The sequence below is a fragment of the Malania oleifera genome, chromosome 1, assembly GCF_029873635.1.
Source record: "Malania oleifera isolate guangnan ecotype guangnan chromosome 1, ASM2987363v1, whole genome shotgun sequence".
Lineage (NCBI taxonomy): Eukaryota > Viridiplantae > Streptophyta > Magnoliopsida > Santalales > Ximeniaceae > Malania > Malania oleifera.
In genome coordinates this window covers 156,669,189-156,694,135 of record NC_080417.1, presented here as the reverse complement: position 1 = coordinate 156,694,135, position 24,947 = coordinate 156,669,189, and the positions used below count along the sequence as shown (strand labels likewise).

General features: G+C 35.4%; 1 long non-coding RNA gene and 1 pseudogene across 1 annotated transcript in view; both read right to left on the bottom strand.

Annotated features, from left to right (window-relative positions):
* Nucleotides 1–13,512: 13,512 nt before the first annotated feature.
* On the bottom strand, nucleotides 13,513–17,593 carry LOC131150241 (urease-like; annotated as a pseudogene).
* Nucleotides 17,594–18,287: 694 nt separating this feature from the next.
* The window catches only part of LOC131168567 (uncharacterized), a 28,939-nt gene continuing 22,279 nt past the window's right edge, over nucleotides 18,288–24,947 (bottom strand). The window contains exons 5-7 of the long non-coding RNA XR_009140348.1: nucleotides 20,862–20,933; nucleotides 20,306–20,724; nucleotides 18,288–18,604 (exon numbers count right to left, since the gene is read on the bottom strand). This is a non-coding gene — a long non-coding RNA (uncharacterized LOC131168567). The remainder of the gene's footprint in view (nucleotides 18,605–20,305; nucleotides 20,725–20,861; nucleotides 20,934–24,947) is intronic.

Genomic DNA, 24,947 nt, shown 5'->3' with positions numbered 1-24,947 from the left:
ATTGTGCCTCATACCCCGTTAACTTAGCATATACCGCAGAAACAAAAGAGTGGGTGACACCTGTATCAAATAAAACAATATCTATAAATGAGAAAGCAGTAAGGGTACCTGTAACTACGTCTCCAGCTGCATCGGCGTCATCCGGCATCAATGCATACACTCTCGCCAGTGTAGTATTGCTCTGCTGTCCTCCATGGGGCACCTGATAACCACCCCAGTATGGTCTGAGAGCTGGTGCCTGAGCTGGCAATCCCTAACATGACCACGATCGGTGCCCAGGTCTCCCACATCTGCAGTAGACGTTCTCACCCATCCTACATTCACCTTGATGTCTGCGGCCACATCTAGGATAGGTAGGAGCAGCCCGTCCACCCTGAAAACCACCATGGCCCGTCATCCGTCCCTGACCACCTCCATAGCGATCTCCTCTCCATGGCCCTCTGCTAGAGCTCACCTGTAAATCTTGAGGCGCAGACCTTTTCCTCTGACCTTGAGCTGCAACACCTCTCTACATACCACTCTTAATGATAGCAGCTCTATCCACTACCTCAGCAAACTTCTAAGCTTGGAAGCCAATAACTTGCTCAAACAAATTCTGTCTCAGGCCTTCTTCGAACTTTCTGGCTTTCTTTTCTTCATATGGTGCTAAACGTGGGGCGAAACGTGATAACTCAATAAATCTGGCAGCATACTGGGACACTGTCATTTGCCCCTGAGCTAAATGCAGGAATTCGGCTGCCTTCGTGCTCCAAACGATAGCAGGGAAATATCGCTCGAAGAATAACTCCTTGCACCGACTCCAAGATACTGGCACTGGATCTGGCCTCTGCCCCTCAATCAAACGCGCTGACCTCCACTAGCGCTTTGCCTTTCCTATCAACTTAAATGACACAAACGCCACTTTTTGCTCATCTGTACATGCCAGTACTACTAAAATCTCCTCAACATGTTGAACCCAATTCTCAGCCACAATCGGGTCAGGTCCTCCAGAAAAAGAAGAAGGCCTCATCCGCATAAACTGCTCGATCGTGCAGCCACCCTCTCCTCCACTCTTTGCCATCTCAGCCATCACCTACTGGTGATGCTGCGCAGTACAACATCTGTATCTCCACTTCCCATACTGGAGGGTCCTGGTTTGTCACCTCCAGGATTTGTGCCACTGCTACTCGGATCCATCTTGAAAATACACAAAATGCTATTTTAAAATCCTATACAGATCTACTTTACTTCATCCAACTGAAACCTCAAATTCACTGTCAACTATTTCCCTTGTTCCTACCCCAAAATCCAATCCTGCGACCCAAACACACGACTTGTTGATAGTTTACTATGATTTTCCTAAAATCGTCATCCTAGGAAAAACACAAAAACTACCACGATAATCCGATATTCGGACCACAAAACAAATCCTCAAATACTTTTCCTATTTTCTAGTATTGTACCCGCTGCATTCTAGAGTCTACAAAAACTAGCAACCTAAGCTCTGATACCAAACTGTAACGACCTGCTATTTATTCAACATTTTTTTTTATATTTTAATATCATCTGTCTAAAATACTACTAGTAACATCCCAGGCCCAAAGGAGCACTGGGGAATACTTTGTATATCATACAAAACTAGGTAGCGGTAAACAACACTGGAAACTGCTATATATAATACAATACCAAAAAACTATAGAACTCTAAAATATATTTACAATGCAAAATACCAAGTGACGTCTCTATGATCTGAAAACTATCCCAAAACACTGTTATCTCAAAAATACCTAATCTTCCCACAAGGCAACTCAAGTCAACCTCTACCCGCGAGCCTAATCTGCTCGCCTAGCTAGATCTCCTAAAAAATGGTAAGTCACGAGGATGAGATAACACTCAGTAAGTGAAAATATGCTATTACTAGTGTGTGACAGCTGAGTTAAATAGTTAAAATACTAAAATAATACTGTAATATAAGAAAACTGATAAACTGTACAGAATATATCTATCTATCATGTAATCTTTAAAATATAACTGTGTATCTGAGTTTGCTATCTGAAGGTACTGCTAGTATAATAACATAAATTGATGTTGTGTGATATATCTGTACATAGGAACTTCTGCTATACCTTGGGATCTGTATATCATGATATATCCCCTCATGATAGGGTTGTGCGGCCCGTAGGCTAGACTTACATTGGTTGGCCTACCAGGCAAGTCAATCTATATCTGTACATCTGTCAATCTGTAATGATCTATGAAGATCCTAGCCCACTGCAATCTCTCCGAGCTGTATCAAACCTCTGTCATCGCCTAACCAGCTACCTCAACCCAATGTGTTGGGGAGACTGCAATCTCTCCTAGCACAGTTAGATGGAATCCACATGCTATTTGAGTCATGTGGTTACATGTGTCTGAAACTAGCAACGGTATCATGCTCTACTGTATATCTATGTCTATAATATCCACAGGGGTCTGTAATTGTGTAATATTGTATACATATATAAATATATAATAATCTTGCTACTTTTAACATGATTTCAAAAACAACCATAACACTATATTTCTTAACTATATTATCTAAGATATCTGACTGAAATATATATATTATCTATCTGTATCATCTGTGCTTTCTGTCTGTACTATCTAAAATATCTGTATAAAATATCTATATATAATATCTTTATATTTTGTATATAATATATGTATGCTCTATATATAGTATATGGGTGCTCTGTATATAATATCTACATACTCTGTATATTTGTTGTAGCATCTTGCTATCACTGTATAATCTGTCTGAATAAACTGTCTGAATGTTATGGTTTAGAAATCATGTTTTCTGAGAAATACTGTAAGTCTCATTCATTTCTAATATTATGAAATATCTGAATATCTGTATATCTGTAATATTGTAAAATCTATATATATTGTACTGTAATAAACTCATGCCACACATTTGAATAAATACAGTCTCATGCTCAATTTCTGTAATTCTGCTATAAAAGTAATATTCATAATTCTTTGCAAAATAATATGATATACATGCTTGTAAATACACTTTCATAATCTTCCGTATACATATTAAAAATTGCTAGCATAGCATATTTCCCTTACCTTAAATTTGAAAAGCCCCTATAAAATTCTGGCTATATACCCGCAGGGTTCCTAACTCAACATCTTGAAAATAATATCCCCCATAGCAAAACATCAGTATTTTCTTACCTATAACATTTCTTATAACTACAAGGCATCATCTGAATAAGATACCTTACCCTGGATTTAGGATGAATTTCAAACCAACTTTCCCCACGATCTGCTCTATCAGACTTATAGAGAACTTCGCTAGGAGCATCGTGGTGGCCTCATATCTTCAATCCTGTGAGAAATGGGGCCAGGATCGAAGAGAGAAGGGAAAGGGGTTATAGGAGAGAGTGAGAAGGGTTCTACGTTGAAGATTTTGGTTAAAAATTCGAGTTTCGGCTATTTATAGGGCGGGATTCGTCGACGAGACACATCACCTCATTGACGAGTCCTATAGATAGTTTGTTGACGAACTTGCACCCTCATTAATGAGTTCCAGTCTGCTTTAAACCCTCTCTCAGTATCTTCTCGTCGACGAGATGGGTCTTCGTCGATGAGATCTTGAAGAGCCCTCGTTGACGAAACTCCTGTGTTCGTCAACAAGTCCTGTAGAAATTCTTAGGTTATTACAACCAAAGTTTTTCTGAATAAATTTAAAACAGGCAGCATGTCTTCAGGCGCCTGACCCTGTATCTTCAAGCTACTGTAGTGACTTCAAGAGACTGAAGTTGCACTTCAGGCAACTAAAGTTCGGCAACATGCAGATTTTTTAAAAGTACTTGATTTTAAAATTAAATTACTTGAGCCCTATTCTTTTTGGAAACTTGGGGGGCACTCCAAGTAAACTTGGGCAGCACATTGAAGAAGGATTTCAAGTCTATAAATACATGGTTTAATCTTCAAAAACAACAACAAGCATTGAACAATCTTTCAAAAGCTCTCTCACTCAAAGCTATCTTGCTATATGCTCTAAGCTCTGACTTGCTTGCGAATTTCATAAGAAATCTCTGAGCTTTTCACATCTTCTCTAAACCTTACAAACATAATTATTGATTACATTCAAGAGAAGGAAACCGATGATATTAATATTGAGCTTCCTGCTTCATTCCTTTGATGTTTTTTAATTGAAGTATATTAGTTTTTCAATTGTACAAATCAGCTCTATCTGAGACCATTCTTTGCACATCTATTTGATTTGTTTCTTGTAGATATATACGGTTCAAGGTTATTTGGATCGTTGGACCAAGCGAGGGGATATCTCTTGGAGAGGCGTTGCTCTAGCCTAGTGAAGGAGTGTTTGAGCATGGGGTATCGCTTGTAACGATGTTGTTCTGCCTGGAAAGGAATTGGTTTAGTGGAATCCTTTGGTGGTTTGCCAAAGGCGAGGACGTAGGCTAGGAGTGTCGAACCTCATAAAAATCCCGATGTCACTTTCTTTCCCTCACTCTCTTTAATTTTCAGTAAACATATAAACTACATGGATGATTTAATTTTCATATTCATATACACTACGTGATTTGGAAATTAAATCAACTAAAGTTTAATTTGTTTTTGGGCTTACGAAAACCAAAAGGGAGTACGTTGGTTGATCAATACTTTGCGGAAACCATAAGGGAGTACATTGATTGGTTAACAATTCAAAACCTATTAACTAAAGGTTTATTTGAATTCTAAATTTTTGAAAGAGTGCAGTTGTTATATTGATTATCAAATTGAAAGGCCAATTACATTCACTACAGGGCTTGAATCAAATAACCATACACACAGGGCTGCATACAACTAAATATCTTGAATTCTTGGAAAGCTGAGAATTGGCAAAAGAATTGCAAAGCATATATTGATTGGTTACTTATATTGTGATTGATTGGTTTGAGTGGTTGATTGATTGCTTATTTGTGTTGTCGTTTTGGATTGAATAAAAGAATTAAGCTTTTGTTGTGTATTGAACAAATCAATAAAAGGTTAAAACTTCATTAAAAATTAAAAAAATTAAAAAAAATTTTAAAACCCAATTTACCCCCACTCTTGGGACTACACCTTAGTTTTCACAAAGAAGCAATCTCTCTGCATAAAAGTATAAGTAAGGTTGCATATACTATGATAACTCTTCTCCTACTTTCGCAAAGTAGGAAGTTTTATGATCAAGGGACACCCTTTATATTTGGGAGTATAGTTTTGAATCCTTAAATTTGGATCGGTGAAAACTGAGTGAAATTTAGTAAGCCCTACTACCAAACACAATCTAAAATTCTTTTTTGGTTCGCGAAATATGATAGGATGAGAATATAATAGCAAAGTTTATAATGATAGGATGAGAATATAATCACAAAGTTTATAAAGTATAATTGTAGTGACCCAAAAAAATAAATAAATAAATAAATAACAGCATTTTAGTAATAATAAGAGGGAGAGAAATAGAACTAGAAACAGAAGGAGGCCGCAAACTTCGTCGATGAACGCTTCGTGTTCGTCGACGACATTGCATTTTGGAGATAATATTAAATAATCATAATTTTCAGAAAATTGCCAAGCTTCGTCGACGAACACAGGGTCTCGTCGACGAAGGTCTTTAGAATTTCATCGACGAACACAGGGCATCGTCGACAAGAAAATACCGAGAGACGGTTTGGGCTACTCTGAATTTCGTCGACGAACATAGGGTCTCATCGACGAATTTTGTGAAGGGATCGTCGACGAACACAGGGAATCGTCGACGAACCTGGCCCTATAAATAGTGGAAAGCCATGATTTTATCACATTTCTCTCGCTGCTCTCTCTCTCTCTTCTCTCTCTCTCCTACGACTCCCTCTCCCTTCTCTCTTCGATTCCGGTCCCACCAGTTGCCGAATCGACGATCTGAAGCTACCACAACGCTCCTGGCGGAGTTCTCTAGGAATCTGCCGGAGCGGATCGTCGGGAAAATAGAGTTTGATTTCATCCCAAAATTAGGGTAAGACATTTTAGCTAATTTTTGGATTTATGGCAGTTATAGGAAATGATATAAGCGGAAAAATACTGATGTTATGTTCTGGCATATGTTGGTTTCAGGGTGTTTTGTAGAAGGCCCTGCGAGTGTTAGGCTTGTATTCCCTAGGGGCTTTTCAAAGTTAAGGTAAGGGAAATATGCTATTCTAGGAAATTTCTAAATATTATACAGTTTATTTTATTTACGAAAATTATGTATTTTAGTATGGTGTGGCTTGTGATTATGTGTATGTATGGGGATATGTTTTACGAATTTAGTTTCCTGATTTATGAATTTCAGTATTATGGTTATACGAATTTCAGTATCATGATTTTGTGGATTTCAGTACCATGATTTTACGATATTTCAGTACCATGATTTTATGAATCTCAGTACCGTGATTATATGAATTCCAGTATTACGAATATGCAGTTCCATGTTATACTTATTCATATTTCAGTACGTTATGCAGCATCATGGTTATTTCAGTACTTCAGAATCATGGTAAATCAGTTAGTTATGTATAGAAATATATTATATGATATCATACCTTGTTGGACTTGCAGCTACAGAGCACGTTACCGTTGCTACAGAAACTATGTTACTTTATGAGTACAACCACCTATTCAAATAATATGTGGTAAAGTTGACCACCTAGGCCCTTGAAGAGGTTAGGCTCCCCATCTAGATATGGGTTGAGGTGGACAGGTCGACTAACGGAGTTCGGTGATTTATTCCTGGTTGGCCAACCAGGGTAAATCCAACCTACGGGCTTCACAACCTCGTCATGAGGGGCATGTCATGACACAGATAGCCACAGGGAATAGTTTCAATTACTATTACTTACGTATTGATTTACAGAAACGGGGATCCTACCTATGTACACTAGAAGTATTTTGAGTTATAACTTACAATATTGTTACATTAAGCAACATGGAAAGGGGATGCATTTTCTTACTTATACTGTACTTAACATATCCAGTTATACATGTTTATATGAAATCAGATTTAGCATAATATTGTTAGCTCATTTGCCACACACTAGTAATAACATATTTCTTCTTACTGAGCGTTGGTTCATCCCAGTGTTGAAATATTTTTCAGGTGATCCAAGTAGGCGAGCAGACCAGACTCGCAAATAGAGGGGCGTCAGTAGAGCCCTGTTAGAGAGTGAGTATCATTTTTTAGAATGTTTTGTATTACCCTAGCTAGTTGAGGGTATTTTGGGGAATTCAGACATATGTTTATATTGGGGAAAACATGTAGTACTCTGGTATAGAGTGATATTGGCTCTATATTGTATATAATAGTTATGGTTATGTTTATATGATTTTGCTTCTCGCTGCTTAGGTTAATATAGTGGTATCATAGTATATTAATTGCTACAGTGTTTTAAAAAAAAAATCAGTTAATTAAGTAGGTCGTTACAATAATAATTTGTCAAAAAAAAAAACACTCAAATAAGTACTTGAAACTCATACGCGTAGTTATTCATTTTATAATGACAATACATTTCTTTTTTGCAAGCAATTAAGCTAACTTATTATATCTCTATAAGATGTCTTTCTTTATGCTGTCATTTTTCATTCCCTAAACAAATCATAAAACTAATTGTGTGAGAGAAAAACTTGTCCATAATTAGATTTGGGCCGGTTTAACGAAGCATTTGTCCCTTAAAGTTTTAGTTACAATATGATGTGAGTGCATGTTTTGCATGTTAAGGTTCTATAAGATTGAATTAAGCAGAATAGTATTGAAACTAATAAGATAGGATAAGTAGTATCTCGTCTCATACTTGGTCTACAATCTATAAAGAATAAGTTAGGCATTGGTATCCTCAACTTAAGTTGATCAATGGGGAGTAAAGGGGAGATCACCTAATTCTACCTCGTGGTTGGCATTTAAGAAGCCTCTCCCAAGCATGTTAATCAAGACTAACTCATAAACAAATGCACCCTTAAAGTCTTGGCAAGTTTGATTGGGTGGGAAAACTCATTATAACTTGGCCCAACTCAATTCAAACTCACCTAGATTCGAGTATGTGTAAATTTGAATAAAACATAATATTAAAATATTAAAATTTTATTAAATTTATTCTAAATTCAAATAAATTCAAATCTAAATCCCAAAATCCATACTTACAAACATAAGGTGGTTCTTTTATCAATTTGAGGCTTATCTTAAATTTTAAAGTTTGTACAAAAAGGTCAAAAATCATATTTTAATTGTTTTTAGATTGCTTATGGGTCCATTTAATTGCAATTTTTTTATTAGTTTTAGATTTTTAGAGAATTATAAAAATTTTAGCTTATCTTTTAGCTTGAATTTCTATGAATTTAAAATAACTTTTATATATAATATTCACAAATTGAAATCTAGTATTCAAATTCCATACTTCAATATGCAAAACAAGAGTTAGAATTTATAACAATAATGAAAATATGACTTTCGAGTTTTCAAATTCATAAAAAGAATGTGACATTTTTATAATTAAAAACACAAAAAACAAATTCTGAGCAATCCCAGACACATACCTTGAAGGCTGGATCCGGCGGTTGATCTCCTCGGCGAAGGTGACGAACCCAGAGCGTCGGCAGCGGCGACAAAGAGATGGAGAGACTAATAGAGAGAAACCGAAGAGATTGAGGGATGGAGAGACATACAGAGAGACCAAAGAGAGGGAGAGATTGAGAGATAGAGAGACAAAGAGAGAGACCGGAGAGACGAAGATCGGGAGAGGGAGAGATTGAGAGATGGAGAGACAGAGAGAAAAACTGAAGAAACGAAGATCGAGAGAGGGGGAGATTGAGAAATTGAGGGAAATAAAAACCTTGGAGGGAAAGCAATCTGCAGATTGGGGAATCCGCATGTGATTTTTCAGTGTCAAACTTAAGATTCGTCACTAATAGTGTTTAATAAATTTTTATTTATTTTTAAATAAGGGAAGTATTAGTGACGGTTCTCAAATTCGTCACTAATAAGGGGTCAATATTGACGAATTTGTATATTTGTCACTAATACTCTCTAACAAAAATTTTTATTTTTTTAAAATAAGAGAAGTATTAGTGACGGTTCTCAAATCTGTCACTAATAAGCGGCCAATAGTGACAAATATACAAATTTGTCACTAATAATCTGAAACAAACTTTTTTTATTTTTTTTAAATAAAGAAAGTATTAGTGACGATTCTCAAATCCATCACTAATAAGGGGCCAATAGTGACGAATTTGTATATTCGTCACTAATATTCTGAAACAAAATTTTTTATTTTTTTAAAATAAGGGAAGTATTAGTGACGGTTTCTAAATCCGTCACTAATAATCGACCAATAGTGACGAATTTGTATATTCGTCATTACTACTCTGTAACAAATTTTTTTATTTTTATTTTAAATAAGGGAAGTATTATTGATGGTTCTCAAATCTATCACTAATAAGGGACCAATGGTGATGAATATACAAATTCGTCACTAATAGTTTGAAACAATTTTTTTTTATTTTTTTTAAATAAGGGAAGTATTAGTGACGGTTCTCAAATCTGTCACTAATAAGGGGCCGATAGTGACGAATTTGTGTATTCGTGACTAATACTCTGAAATAAAATTTTTTATTTTTTTTAAATAAGAGAAATATTAGTAACGGTTACTAAATTCGTCACTAATAATCGGCCAATAGTGACGAATATACAAATTCGTCACTACTACTCTATAACAAAATTTTTTATATTTTTTAAAATTATAGTAGTGATGGTTATTTAGTCGTCACTAATGAATATCTTTTAGTGACAAATTTAATTCGTTACTAATATCGCAGAAATCGTCACTAGTATTTTTCAGGGATAATTTCTACACGAAAAATGTTTTCTCGTGATTTTTTTTTTTCTATTTTTAGTGATGAATTTATTAGTGACAGATTCATTTCGTCACTAATAGTATCATATTAGTAACGGTTACTAAAATCGTCATTAATACTCACTTTTAGTGACGAAATTGATCTGTCACTAATAAATTTGTTACTAAAAACTAGTTTTTTTGTAGTGATTGTCGTAGTAAAAATAAGGCAACCCGAGAGTTTCGGTCGCCCGAACACTCATAACAGGAAAAGAAAATTTTGAAGTTCGAGTGCCCGGTGAGAACTTCTGGTGGCTAAAGTCAAGGTAATTTTCCAACCTGCTCGAGGTTCGATCACCTGACTTTAAGTTCGGTCTGCCAAACTTGCCAATTCAATCGCCCAAGGGTATTTTGAACATGAAGTTCGGGTGCCTGGGTAGTTGGAAAAGTTCTTAGTATAAGTTCGGTCGACCAAGAACACTCAATTCATTTTGGTTTGGTCACCCGAACTTCAGGCAACAATTTAACTTTTCCTACGTTCGATCAACTGAGACGTTTTCAACACCAAGGTTCGGTCATCGGAATCCCTTAAAAGGTCCAGATTTTATTTTAAATACATCCCTGATGACATATGAGTTTAGGGGGAATTTGTGCAATTAATGTGTAGGGACCTAAGGGTCTTTCTAAGGTCTAGATTTTTTTAATTTTAGCCTAAAAACTTGGCGTTAGTTGATCATCTTGTCTAAGGTTTTTGAGCATTTAAACCCTATCATGCATGCAGATGCATTATTACAAACCATATTAAATATTACAGACCCAAAAGAATAAATGCAAATACAATAAGCAAAAGGTTTTCATTCTTTTTGTTCCTCAATCTCTTTGCTCTTCAAATGCCATATGTGATGTGATCTTTGCGCTTCTTATGACTCCCTTGTGCTCCTACCCTCAGTGCATGCAAAGGATGATCCTGTTTCAAGAGCTCAGTGCACAGGTAAGAACCATTGGATTTGTCATAATCAGAACGAGAAGGACTCATAGAGTCAACATTCGCCCCCTTAGCAAAATTGGGTACCTTGAGAAAATGTTTGATCTTTTAAAATCTTTAACATTCTCATCATGTATATTGTCAGGGGGAGTCTTTCTTGGCTGTACCCACTTTTACATGATGTATTTGTCATCATCAAAAAGGAGGAGACTATGACCTTATAAGTCATACCCTGTTTTGATTATGACAAATACTCCTGTATTTAATGTCTGTCAAATTTGTGTGCAGGATCATATTGACGAGATTATATGACGACATGCACTGACTTGAAGAAAATGAAGACCCAACATATTTATGTGTTGTAATCTATACTAATTTCATTTTGGGTCTGTAATATTTAAATTAGAATCGAACTATAATAATTGGTGCACATCATGCATATAGGAATCGTAAGCTCAAAAACGACCTTAGAAAGACCCTAGGTCCTTGCACTTGCACTTAGGTAAGTCCTCATTATCACATATGCTATCAAGGGAACTTTTGATTTTATACCTAGGAATAAATAATTTTAAATTTCCAATTCACCTCCCCTCTTGGGAATACACCAAAGTCAACAATTGGTATCAGAGCCTCGTAGCATTGACTTAACATTTTTGCAAAAAATCGAGATGGCTCATTTTGGTGTATCCCCATTTGGCGAGTAACAATCACCCTCTAGGCCTCCTGTATTTTGTGGTGTTGATTTCACCACCTGGAAAATAAGGATGAGCGTATTTATAAAATCTATAGACTGGAGGACTTGGCTAGTGACTGCTAAAGGAAGATGTGCACAAATAAATGAAAATGATCTTAATATGATTAATATTAACACCATTGATATATTATGCTATGCTTTAGAGTCTAATATTTTTCTTGAGATTATGGCATGTGAAAGTGTACAGGAAATCAAGGAAGAACTTAAAAAGAAATATGGTGAATCCCAGGAAAAGGTGACCATATTCCCAAAAGTGTCAAGCTCAAATGATCTGGATATGGTAAATCATAAAGAAATTGCATTAACAGTAAAGGAGGTATATGATTCTCACTCTAGTTCAATTAATGATTCTTGTGTCAAATGTTGTGTTATATCATATACTGAATCATCTATTGAGTTTTGTAATAAATCTGTTAATGATGCATATGATGATTCTCGTGAAAAATATTGCGATATATCGTTTAATGAATCATCTGATATTCCTTGTGATAAATTTGTTGGCAAAACATGTAATGATCCACATAATAATTGTTTTAAATCCAATGATGAACCATGTGCTGAAATGAATAAAGCTAGCATGTCTTCTTGTAACAAACTAGAAACTGAATCATTTAAAAAACATAAAATTCTAGTCGTGTTGTCTAAAAGAAAGTATTTATGAAAAATGAAACAAACAGGGTAACTAAACAATTAAAGAAATTAAAATATTTTCATGTTATCCTAGAGAAGAAAAAGATTAAGAAAATATTGAAAATTTTTTGCCTAAAGGGAGATGATTCAGAATGTTCACCAAAAGCCAAAGGTGAAAAGAACAATCGTAATAAACTCTTTGGAGATAAAAAGAAAAATCTTTTCAAAAAGGTTTCAAGATCATCCCATAAATCTCTCTATCATTTTCATGCCTTATCAAGCAAACAAAAGATTAGTAAGCACATTTGTTCACGAATATACAAAACATGTTTATTTTGTAAAATAAAAGGGCACATTTGATGTAATTGTACACATAGAGGTGCCAACGGCATGGACAAGGAAATGATATGGGTTGTCATGAAGGCAAACCCTTTAGGACCCAAGGAAGATCAGATTCAAATAGAAATAATATAATCATTTAAGTCTTCCTTAGTTCCTAGGTTTAGGGGGAGCGATGACTACAAGCTTGGGAAGTCGTATATGCCTAAAATGAAATATCTTAGTATACACATTCATCACATTCTTCATTATACTAAGAATCTTAGAGTTAATCAAGCCAATATGAAAATTCAAGAAAGATATACAATCCAAGTTTAATGCATTTATGTCACGGTGATTGGATAAAATATGAAAACTTTGGCTATTGCATATCAAAGTAAAATCCACTTCCAAATGGACAAGACTTCTTGCTATAATCAAGATTAGAGGCATCCATTAAGGAATTTAAGCTTTTCACTTAATTATATTAAACTACTCCCTTTGTGATTAAAATATAAAAATCGTCTAATTTTGGTTCACCTTCCTTTCCAGAGGAAATCTCTACAAAACCATGATCATATCTAAGTAGAGATTCTTCCTCTCAATGGTTCGTATTCCTGCTTTAATTTATGATCATATCGAGAGGATACCCTCCATTCTTGGAAAATCTAAAATCACCAAAGAGCAGTATTCAAAGAAATTCATATACTCCTTAATGCTCTTTACTCAAGCCTGGACATGATCTCTAGCACAAAATACCTTTCTCATGCTGCCTTCCAGCAAACATAAACCTTATTACCCTTAAATCTATCAGAATTAAAAACTGAAACATCATATCTCCATCCTCCCTGAACTAGCTTATTCTCTTTTTTTCCTTTTTTGTACCACCTTGCAATCCCACTTCAAAACTAGAAACATTTCTAGCACCACAATCTTGTTTCGAAACGAAGCACTTTTCATAAAAGAAAGAATAAATAAAAAAATTATAACTTCATAAATGTCTTTGCTTAAATTAATAAGGTCATGTACAAAATAAGTAAATGTCTATGTAAAAAACTAATTAGACATATCTTGAATTTACAGAATTAAATTTTGAATACAATCAAAATTTTATTCACTGCATCTCATGACCTTGCCTTTCTTCTTGGGCGACTAATGACGTGTCATCCAATTTATCTAGCTCAAGTGAGGATCTACAACGGTTTGGCCTTCTAGGGGCATTCGAAATTGTCTGAAATTAATTGCATTCAGGAGGTGGCGTTCTGTAATGCATTGATTGTGCAATCAAAGCAGCTTCACTGATGGATTTCGAAACCTGGAAAAGCTGCTTCACATTAGCAAAACTGGTCACATAAAAAATGTTAATCAAAAGGTCCTCCGGAAAGATTTCAAGAAGAGATAGGCGAGGTGTGGTCGTCATTCTTACTCTCCTACCCAAAAAACCCGACGCCTTCTTCTGCCTTCACCTTCATTTAAACACCTTGTTTAGTATATTCTTAAAACGGAGAGGTAGACGGACTAAGTCGGTGCTCGCGTTTTCCTTAATCTGGAATTTCAATACTTGGGATCCAAGATGTCTAACGTTATAAACACGTATCTGCACAAGTCGGTGCTCACTTGATATTGCATCATATGCTTGATGAGGGCATAAAAAGTGCACATGACAAGCTATGGCCCCAGCAGTTACTATCATTCCCTCTCCAGCAATAACCTCAGTGTTAGCCTAATTAAGAAGATTATTAATAAGTGACGTCAAGAAGATGCAACATATATACTGCCACAGCTACCGCATTGTGAGATAGAACTTACCCCAATGATCATGTTAGAAGAAACACCATCCATGACATCTAGATTGCCTTCTTTTCCAAGGGGAAAAATAAGACCATTTTTAATACCAATATCTGCTATAAAAATCCCAGTATAATCATCACAGCATTTGTAATAACGGTATCAAGACAGTCATGTGATGCGTAGCCAAAAGCTTGCCTCATTCCATCCCTTAGAACTTTTCCGCCTCCAAATACACATTCATCACCATATACAGCATAATCTCTCTCAAATCTGCAAACAGGTAAGTGTCACCAAGCCGAATTTTGTCACCAGTGGTAGGTCCGTACTTGTTGGCATATTCCTCACGAGAAATTGTTTTCGGGAAATCAGGATCTCCTCCACTGATACCTTCTCTGCAAAAAGCAATTCCATAGTAAGCATGGGAATATTTTTTATGATGTGATATATAGTAGAAAACAGGAAGCACAAAGATGCAAGGCCACAAATACTAAACCTAGCATCTGTTTCTCCAGAATTCCCAAATCTTCTTGTGCGGACAGCTTCAATCACTGTTTCGATATTGGCATCATCAACAGGACCATGAACAATACCATTTCCTCCCTTTATCTCTTGCTTGCCCCCAATCCTAACAAATTGTACTTTTTGTTTCGCCTGGCTGGATAAGCAATACAGTTTGTGGATGATTTTCATAATGCATATGAGAGAAGATTCCAGTGCAAAATATGCATAACATAAGCCAGTCATGTTCCCTCGAAGAATTAACTTTTCCCACAGAACATGATAAGGAGACTACAGGAAGCCCTAAATAGGAGACAAGCATTTGAAGAAACGATTCCAGTAGAATGTATATCAACCTTGACATTGTTAAGCTAGTTGGAGTGGCTACACAATACTGCAACCATTTAGACTAAAAATCGTTTTATTTTAAAGTTATATCATATATAACTATATCTACCTCAATACACTTATCCACAACATTAAATATGTCAAATCAGATCAATTTAACATCAACATACACACCAAAACTTGCCTGCCCTGCTTCTTTGGTTGGCTGTGGTATTCCTTCTTTACATTGGGCTTTATCCAGGGCCGTATTTCCTCTGAGCAATAGCTTAACCATTCATCCACTTGAACTGAAGGGCTTTATGCACTAATTATAATTGTATTCTCTCCCATCAGAGGCTTTATTTATAAAATCCTATGTGCTATGTCATGTTTTCCTAACATCTTCCATTAGCCTTCTACATAATAGTATCTAATCACAAGCCATTTCAATATTTAACATTTATGGTGTGTTAAAGCTGGTATTTTCAATGTTTTTTTTTTTTTTCAGGGTGGCATTTTCAACGTTATTAACTTCACTCTATCTAGTCTGTTCTCTATCGATGAGCAATGTCAAACCTGTTTTAGAAACTACATCCTTTCAAAGACAATGTTTCTACAACCCAAATTGCAAAGCAAGGGGTGATGCCTTTTGATTAGCTTCATCACCTTGCTTGTTAATGAAATTTGAGCACCAATGCAGCAAACCATTTTAATATACAGCACAAATGTAAAAACACACCACCACAGCCAACCACACGCCTCACCCCCCCCCCCCCAAAAAGAAAACAAAACGGAAGGAACCAAGAAGAAGGAAAAAGGGAAAAAATAACAAAGAAAGGAGGGTAAAGAAAGAATGGAATTCTTTAGAGGATATGATGCTATAACACCCATTAAATTTTGCTTCCAAAAAAAAAAGAGAGAATACACCTGCTAGGTAGACTATTTATGTCCTACAGGAAAACATGATAAAACATATACATCATTCATAACTGCTTTCAGCGCCCCCTCACTTCCCGCCCCCCAAAAAAAAGCAAATAAATAAATAAATAAATAATCCTGACAACATCATATTTAGGGTGATAAAAATACAAATGAAAAGACATTCAAGGTAACAAAGTTCAACCTCAAATCTTGTAGCTGTGCCTGCTGGTATGTTCAGCCACATGCCATATGCCTTCCTCCGGTCAAAAACCAAATAGGGGTTCACCTCAATAAAGTGATAGTAGCTGCCACAAAACCGTCATCTTTCTAAATAAAATTATAATGAAAAGCAGTGTATTAGACATTGAACAATTCAACAGTTAGAAACATCAAATAATTTCAGTTGATAATTAACTGCTCATTTATGACAACCTCATATGCCAATCAACTACAGACAGATGTCATGTTGCCTCAATGAGATGACCCAAAACCCTTTTTGCAGAGAAAAGTAAAGGCCGCAAAAATAAGGATAGTTAAAAAAATTAAAGGGCAGTACCTGAATTGGCCTGTCTCCAGTGTTCGTTACTCTTAAGGATTACTGCTTTCCACCCAGGATTTAGGACTATATCTCCACTTCCAACTATTAATTCACCAGGAATTGCACCATCTTCTATTGGGGGAAACTTGTCAGGCGAAGGAACTGCAGAACTATTTGTGTTTCATCAGAGACTTTCAAATCTAAGAACCTAACGAAGTCAAGTGTATGGTCATACAAATTACATCCAAATTTCATGATGTCTGTATTTGTGGAATGCTAGGGCACAATCATACAATGAGAAGTACTAAAAGGCACTAGGGGAGCATAATTACCATATACAAAACATAAATTACAGAATTCAGCATATGCAAAGCTTATCCATGTGAACTTCAAAAAGATGGAAGAAAGAAGTTCATAAGGAAACTTGACAAAAATGGTCAAAGAGTTCAACCATTTTGTGCAAGATGGTACAGAGTTTGACTTGGGAAAAAGAACAGCTGAGTAGATATTTTTTAAACCAATCAAACAGTCTCACTTAAGAAGTTCAAAGATATTTTCATGGAAGTTCACGAAGTTGCCTCCTAAGGCCAACTTGTGAGAAAGTGGATGAACAACCCACATTGTTGGTCGGGATTCAAATCTCTGAGCATCATCTGAACTTGCTGGAATAAGGCAGGATCAATTAAGGCATGAACTTCATTATTTGCAGTCAAGCCCTGAGTTTTCCCATAAAAAAAACAAAACAAAACAAAAACACAAAAAAAGAAAAATAACAAAGATTAGTTGCTTCAGATTAAGCATGAACTTCATTATTTCCTGCTTGAATTTATGGATGTAGAAGCCATCAAAAATCCATTTGATTCTCAAATGTATCAGAGTTTCAGAAGTTGAAGGATGCCTTGGGATCAAACTGACAACCGTGTTCTTAAATTTCCATGAAATAGTTAAAATTTCAGCCGAAAATTTACACTTTCCATCACCTTCAAAATTGAAATGGCAGTTGCTTCTCTCTTGCAATATTTCCATCAAAATTTCGATGAATTATCCAAAATTTATCGCAATCCTGAAATTTTAGCAAAACTTGTAGAAATTTTAACTATAGAACAAAATTTGCTTGGAATTCAAATGTATGATTTAAACACAATGAAAATTTTCTATTAATGATCTTTTGTTTTAAAACAAAAGATCATTACAAGGGCTTTTGAAATTATACAAAAAATTAAACTTAGATATAGCTATATTAGCAATAATATTTCATTTAATCATTTATTTCAAGATTAACTTTATTTGTATAACAAATACAACTTAACCAATTTATGAATTACATTTATATTAGTTGAATAATGTTTAATACACTTTATATTACAACAATGGCACCTCATAGCTAATTTATAATATATTAGCTATGAAACTTGCAATATTATGTCCATCAAACATTTGCAAAGTTTCATAACTACATTTTACTGGTAATTTCCATCATTTATTCAAATCCAAATCAAAATTTCCATAGAAACTTCCATACTCATAAAGCTTCGAGATTTCAATTGAACCCGAAACTTAAGAGCTTCATCACAACCACGAAGAACCAGAAATGAATATGAACCTCAACCAACCTATTGCTCGACTTGCTTGAAATCACGCAATTATCATCGCTGCATTAAATGCATTTCATACTCAAAAAAAGCTACCCAAATTGACTCCAGAATATGCTATGAGTTTCTATCCTAGTTCGTCATATTCCAATTAAAACCCAAGGAAAAATACAGTTAGTATGCGATTTGGATACACAAAATAAATACTAAAGTCCAGCACCAGTGCCAGGAAATTTCACATTGATGGTACATATCCAATGTCTTCTTTTGTATTTCTAACCTCAAAATATCTCACTTCAACACCACGGGTGACCATGATTAACATGATCTCTTCCAGATGTTGGGAAGCTTAATTGGAGAAGAGCAAATCTTGCTCCATAAAGATCATATGCATCCCTGGAAAACAAACAATAATGAAGTAAAAAATTAACAGTGTTGTAACTTGCAAGACATGTATTAAAATAATGTCCAAAGACTGAAACCTCATTGGAGACCGCAAATTAAAACAGAGACACAAGTTCTCATTAGTACATAAAATATAAACTACGTAGAAGAGTAAAGATATGTGGGCATTTACTCCATGTGACATTCAGGTGTACAACATGTAGATGGACACCACGTCATTGAATAAATTTTTTGCATTAGTAAACTGGTTAAATACATATAAATTCACAAGTTTTGATCCAAGAATACAACACAATAATGCTTTAAATTATCTTACAAAATTATAATCAATTTAAATATAACATATACTACAAGTATTGGATGTCATTTTAGTTGCTTTTGCTGCTATTGGCGAGAAAATGCATGCATGCATTTGCAATTTTAACTACTTTACTGATTATAAATTTAAATGATGTTATGCAAGGAAAAAATTTATTCACTGCACTAGCTGCAGCTTAAAATCTCATCGCTACAGCCAACCGACATAGTTGGCATGAACATATTTAAGCCTTCAACTCTATGAGATTACAGCATAGAAGTTTTTGTCTCCCAACGAAGAAATTTATCTAAAGAAGATACAAAAAAGAAGTACAAGGCATCCAAACTTAGAAGTATGTTTCTTCAGAATTAGTTCAGGTAGAACTTCACACTGCACAATAAACTAATGTCTAGTCCATATATGCACGTGCATGCATACAGCTCCAATGTGCTTGGCTGGCTTGAGGCAACAGGTATAACAATCGGGAACCAAGTGCAATGTGCACCTAGAGGTCTTTGTCACTCTTCTTGTGTGTACAGAAAGACGCTCTCCTCAACATATGGAAAAAAAAAATTATATAAACCCTGAATTGCAAGCTGTGCGACTCAAATTAAGCTACAACAACAATAAAACCAACCCTTAATTCCCACTAGGTGGGGTCAGCTATATGAATCCTTTTCCGCCAATTTATGCGAACTCAAATTAAGCAAAAAATGAATATTTTGGGGAGCTAAAAAGATGGGCCAAGTAGTCTTCAATCACTGGATTAAGTGAAATGAAAATCATTTGATAGAGTGACGCTGAGGCTCCAAAGGAAAATTTAGGCCTAAATTACAAACATTTGTATAACAGATACCAGTAATCTTTCTCCAGAATAATTTGAATTCTCACGCAAACAAAAAAATATAAAAAGGAAAAAATAAAACAAAAAACAATAACAACAACTGAGAAAACGTAAACAAATATAAGAAAAAAGCACATGTGAAAGATAAATCAGTCGATACATCATTCGTAGCTTCTTCTGTACTTCATCATTGGTATATATAAGGATAGGAAAGCCTATGTGAAAGATTTTGCTAGAAAAAAGCCTATGTCTCTCCTAGTTGTTCATTCCACACATCATTCATAACTTCTTCTTTACTTCATCATTGGTATGCACAAGGATAGAAAGGCCTATGTGAAAGATTTTATTAGATTACCACTTCACCAAAAATCTTAAGCTGTTAGGCTGAGGTCCAACAATGTGTATCAAGCCTTAACAGAAGACTTCAGCTGAAACTATGGATGAAAAATAATATTAACTCCGCAACATCAAGAGGAAGATAAATGTACATAAGGCAGAGCAGACCAGTCTATAAAAATCAACCTAATATCAATCTAAATTCATCCCTTACCTGGAAGAAAAGAGCCATCAAATGCCTGCTCCAGATTTACATCTTCAGAGGAAATTGGTTCAAGAATGGTGATTAACTTGGTCCCATCAGGAAAGGTTCCCTCCACCTAAAAGATATGATTAGCAGTTAAAATTTTCTTACCCTGTGTTTGGGAGCATGGCATTCAGAGCTTGGATTTATAGTTGTGTGGAGATGGACAAAACATAGTACAAACAAAAGTGGTTTCCACTCATTCGAATGCTTTAGCTTCTCCATCTCCAAACTGATTGGAACACTGCTTGATGAATGGAATCTCAGGGATCTCGTTTCCTGCACTTAAAATCCCTCCAAGCCAGCAGCCCTTTCCCAAATTTTTCTGCTGCGTGTAGCCTTTTTCCAATCCCAGGGTAGGACAAGATGATTCGCAGATTCTCCTTGCTCTGTATACATCAAAGATCTATTAAATGTAAACTGGCTTCTTTTTATTAGACTATCTATAGTAAGAAATCTGCATCATACTGCCACCTAGTGGAAAAAGTTCAAAATTAATGGACCTTCATTTTTCATGGAAAATCACCTGCTCCAGTCTCCCTTCCCTTTTTAGGAAACTAGGAACAACAAGACACAGCAGGAAATCGCACATTTTTTCCTTGACAAAAAAGAAGATATATTAGATAGAGAGAAAAGAAGGTACAATGTGCAGGGACAAGTAGTCCACCAATTAAAAACAAAAAATACACCAAAAGCAAAAAGAAAAAAGAAAGAAACAAAAAAAAAAAAATTCCAGAGCCTTTCCGTCATAATTTACAACGCTCTTCAACTTTTCTAATTCTCTTCGACCCTTCATCTTTTGACATTTTCTATCATCCAAATGCAATTCTTTTACACCAATATCATTCATCTTTAAATTCATTTTACCCAAAAGATCTTGAATTGCTAACTCCTCAGGAATCTCCTCCATGGGTCCAGCCAGAGTTTCATCCTTACGCTGTAAATTATTAATCAAGTCATTCTTATCAAAAATAAAAGCTCACTCCAACTCTTCCAAGTTCCAATGGGGGTGGATGAACATAAGTTAAATCCCCAAGTTCCTCACAAGAATCAGAAATGTAGCCATATTGTTCTTGAATCTCAACCACCAAAACAACCCCCCTGCGAAAGTCAAACTCACTAATATAATCACTTTCCGAATCTGAAAGGTTCACCCTTTTCTTTGACTCCTTTCCTTTACTGGGTTCATTACTAAATTGACCTTCTTCTTAGCATGAACGTCATCCACAATACTTAGCTCTCCTTTTGAATCTCTCCTTCATAACTTTGGAACTGACAGACCAAAATTTTCTCCCATATCTTCAAAGTTCAAATACCTTTCTCGTGCTGCCTTCCAGCAAGCGTAACCCTTACTACCATTAAATCCATCAGAATTAAAACACGAAACATCATATCGCACTCTTCCCTGAACTACCTAATTCTTTTTTTTTCCTTTTTTATACCGCCTTGTACTTCCTTTTCAAAACTAAAACATTTTTTAACACCACAATCTTATATCAAAATTAAGCATTTTTCATACATAAAAAAAAAAAGAAAATCAATAAAAAAATTGTAACTTTATTAATGCCTTTGCTTAAATTAATAAGGGCATGTACAAATTAAGTAAATGTCTTTCTAAAAAACTAGTCAGACATATATCTTGAATTTAAAGAATTAAATTTTGAATACAATCAAAATTTTATTCATTGCACCCCATGACCTCGCCTTTCTTCTTGGGCGACCCCTGACGTGTCATCCAATTTATCGAGCTCAAGTGAGAATTTGCAACAGTTCGGCATTCCACGAGCATTCGGAGTAGTCTAAAATTGATTGCATTCAGTAGGTGGGGTTATGTAATGCATTGATTGCGCAATCAAAACAACTTCTCCGATAGATTTCGAAACCTGGAAAAGCTACTTCAGATCAAAAAAACTGGTCAAATAAAAAATGCTAATCAAAAGGTCCTCCGCCATGCTCTCAAGAACAGATACGCGAGGCGCGGGCCTTATCCTCGCTCTCCTAACTCCAAAAGAAACGAATCCTTCTTCTGCCTTGCTTCACCTTCCTTTAAACACCTTGTTTAATATATTTTTAAAACGACAAGGTAGCCGGACTAAGTCGGTGCTCGCGCTTTCCTTAATCTGGAATTTCTATACTTGGGATCCAAGATTTCTAAAGCTATAAACACGTATATACGCAATACTTGTGTATACTTGCGATAAAGGATTTCTAAAGTTTTAAACACATATATACGCAAGTATACTTGGGATCCAAGATTTCAAACCCTATAAACACGTATATATGCAAGTATACTTGCATATATACTTGGGATCCAAGATGTCTAACGTTATAAACATGCATACACTCAAGTATACTTGGGATCCAAGACTTCTAACGTCATAAACACGTACATATGCAAGTATACATGAAATCCAATATTTCTAACATTATAAACACGTATATACGCAAGTATACTTGCGTATACTTGGGATCAAGGAATTCTAATGTTATAAACACGTATATACGCAAGTATACTTGGGATTCGAGATTTATAACGTTATAAACACATATATACGCAAGTATACTTGTGTATACTTGGGACCCAAGATTTCTAACGTTATAAACACGTATATACGCAAGTATACTTGCGTATACTTGGGATCCATGATTTCAAACGTTATAAACTTATATATACACAAGTATACTTAGGATCAAAGATTCACAACATTAAAACCACGTATATACTCGGCATCCAAGATTTCTAATGTAATAAACGCGTATATATGAAAATATACTTGGGAAGAAGGGCAGAAAAAAGGTTAGGGTTTTTTGGAGTAGAAGAGCAATGATGATGTCCACGTCTCGGCTATCCCTTCTTGAGAGCTTGTCAAAGGATATTTTGATTATCATTTTTTATTTGACCAGTTTTGCTAATCTGAAGCAGCTCCTCCAGGTTTCGAAATTCATCACAGAAGCTGCTTTGATTCCGCAATCAATGCATTACAGAACGCCCCCTCCTGAATGCAATCAATTTCAGACGACTCCGAATGCCCCTAGAACGCCGAACCGTTCTAGATCCTGACTTGAGCTCAATAAATTGCATGACACGGCAGGGGTCACCCAAGAAGAAAGGCGAGGTCATGCGATGGAGTGAATAAAATTTTGATTGTACTCAAAATTTAATTCCTTAAATTCAAGATATGTCTAATTAGTTTTTTACATACACATTTACTTGATTTGTAAATGTCTTTATTAATTTGAGCAAAGACATTTATAAAGGTAGAATTTTTTTATTTATTTTCTTTATTTTATGAAAAATGCTTAGTTTCTAAACAAGATTTTGATGTTAAAAATGTTTCTATTTTTCAAGAGGGACTACAAGGCGGTACAGAAAACCGAAAAAAAAGAATAAGCTAGTTCGGGGAGGAGGGGGATCTGATGTTTCATGTTTTAATTCTGATAGTTTAAGGGTAATAAGGTTTCTGGTTGCTGGAAGGTAGCTCATATGACTGCTGAGATGCGAAAGGTATTTGAACTTTGAAGATAAGGGAGAAAATTTTGGCCAGTCAGTACCGAAGTTATTTAGGAGAGATTCAAAAGGAGAGTTAAGTATTGTAGACGAAGTTCATGCTAAAAATAGAGATTGTTGAGTCACGGCTCAAACTTAGAAACGATACCCAGGGTGGACGATGGCATGTAGATAGGGCGCGATATCATTAAATTGTTGTATGAGGGTACTTTGTGGTTTTCTCATGGGGCTATCCACACACCCACTTCTAGCCTAGGATTGAAAACCTAAGACAATTTCCATTCTAAATATAGTGCAAATTATGCAGTCTCCACGGACGTAGGCACCCTGCCATACCATATAAATTGTGTTTGCGTCAAACCATAAAAGTTGTTGAGTTCTTATATTCTTATGCTTTTTTCTCTCTAGACTTCTTGTGTGCGTCTTAATTAGCAGAGAGTGCTTCACAACCCAACCAGATATTTCATTTCCTTCCCTATACACAATTAACTTTAACTGAATCAAACTAAGGCACTAACTTCATAAAATCTCCATAAATGGTCAACGACCTCAAGATAGGGCACTAAGGCTTGCATTTAATCATCAAGAAATCCATAACATGCTTTGAAACTTCTTTTGCACAAAACTTGATAGTTCATTTTTTTTTTCTTTAGACTTGATTAGACATGCATGCCAAGCTCAGCATTCCACAGCAGGAACTATTGTTCTACCTAGGGGGTCTGAAGCTCCGCAAATAATCCTTTTTAATAAAAGTAGAAGAAGATCAAGCTCCAATGCCTCTTGCAGATACATCAAAATAAAGTTCAAAAAACTCAGCATTACGTGGTTTTTAGCTGAAAGGGGGATCCAATCTGCTCAGCAATTGCTTTTGTTACTGAATTTTGTGGGGAAAACTTGAAAATTCATTGCTCCTTGCAGCATTTGTCCCGATTCATCGCCAGAAATTTTAAAAATTTTAAACAAATGAAAGTAATTTTATAATTGAACAAACTCCAAGGGGGAGTCATCCCTGTACAAAAGAAGGTACTTATAGACCATTATACCCCACAACCATCAAAGGAATAAACAGTATCACAGTCAGAACCTCTGTGTAGGACAGAGATC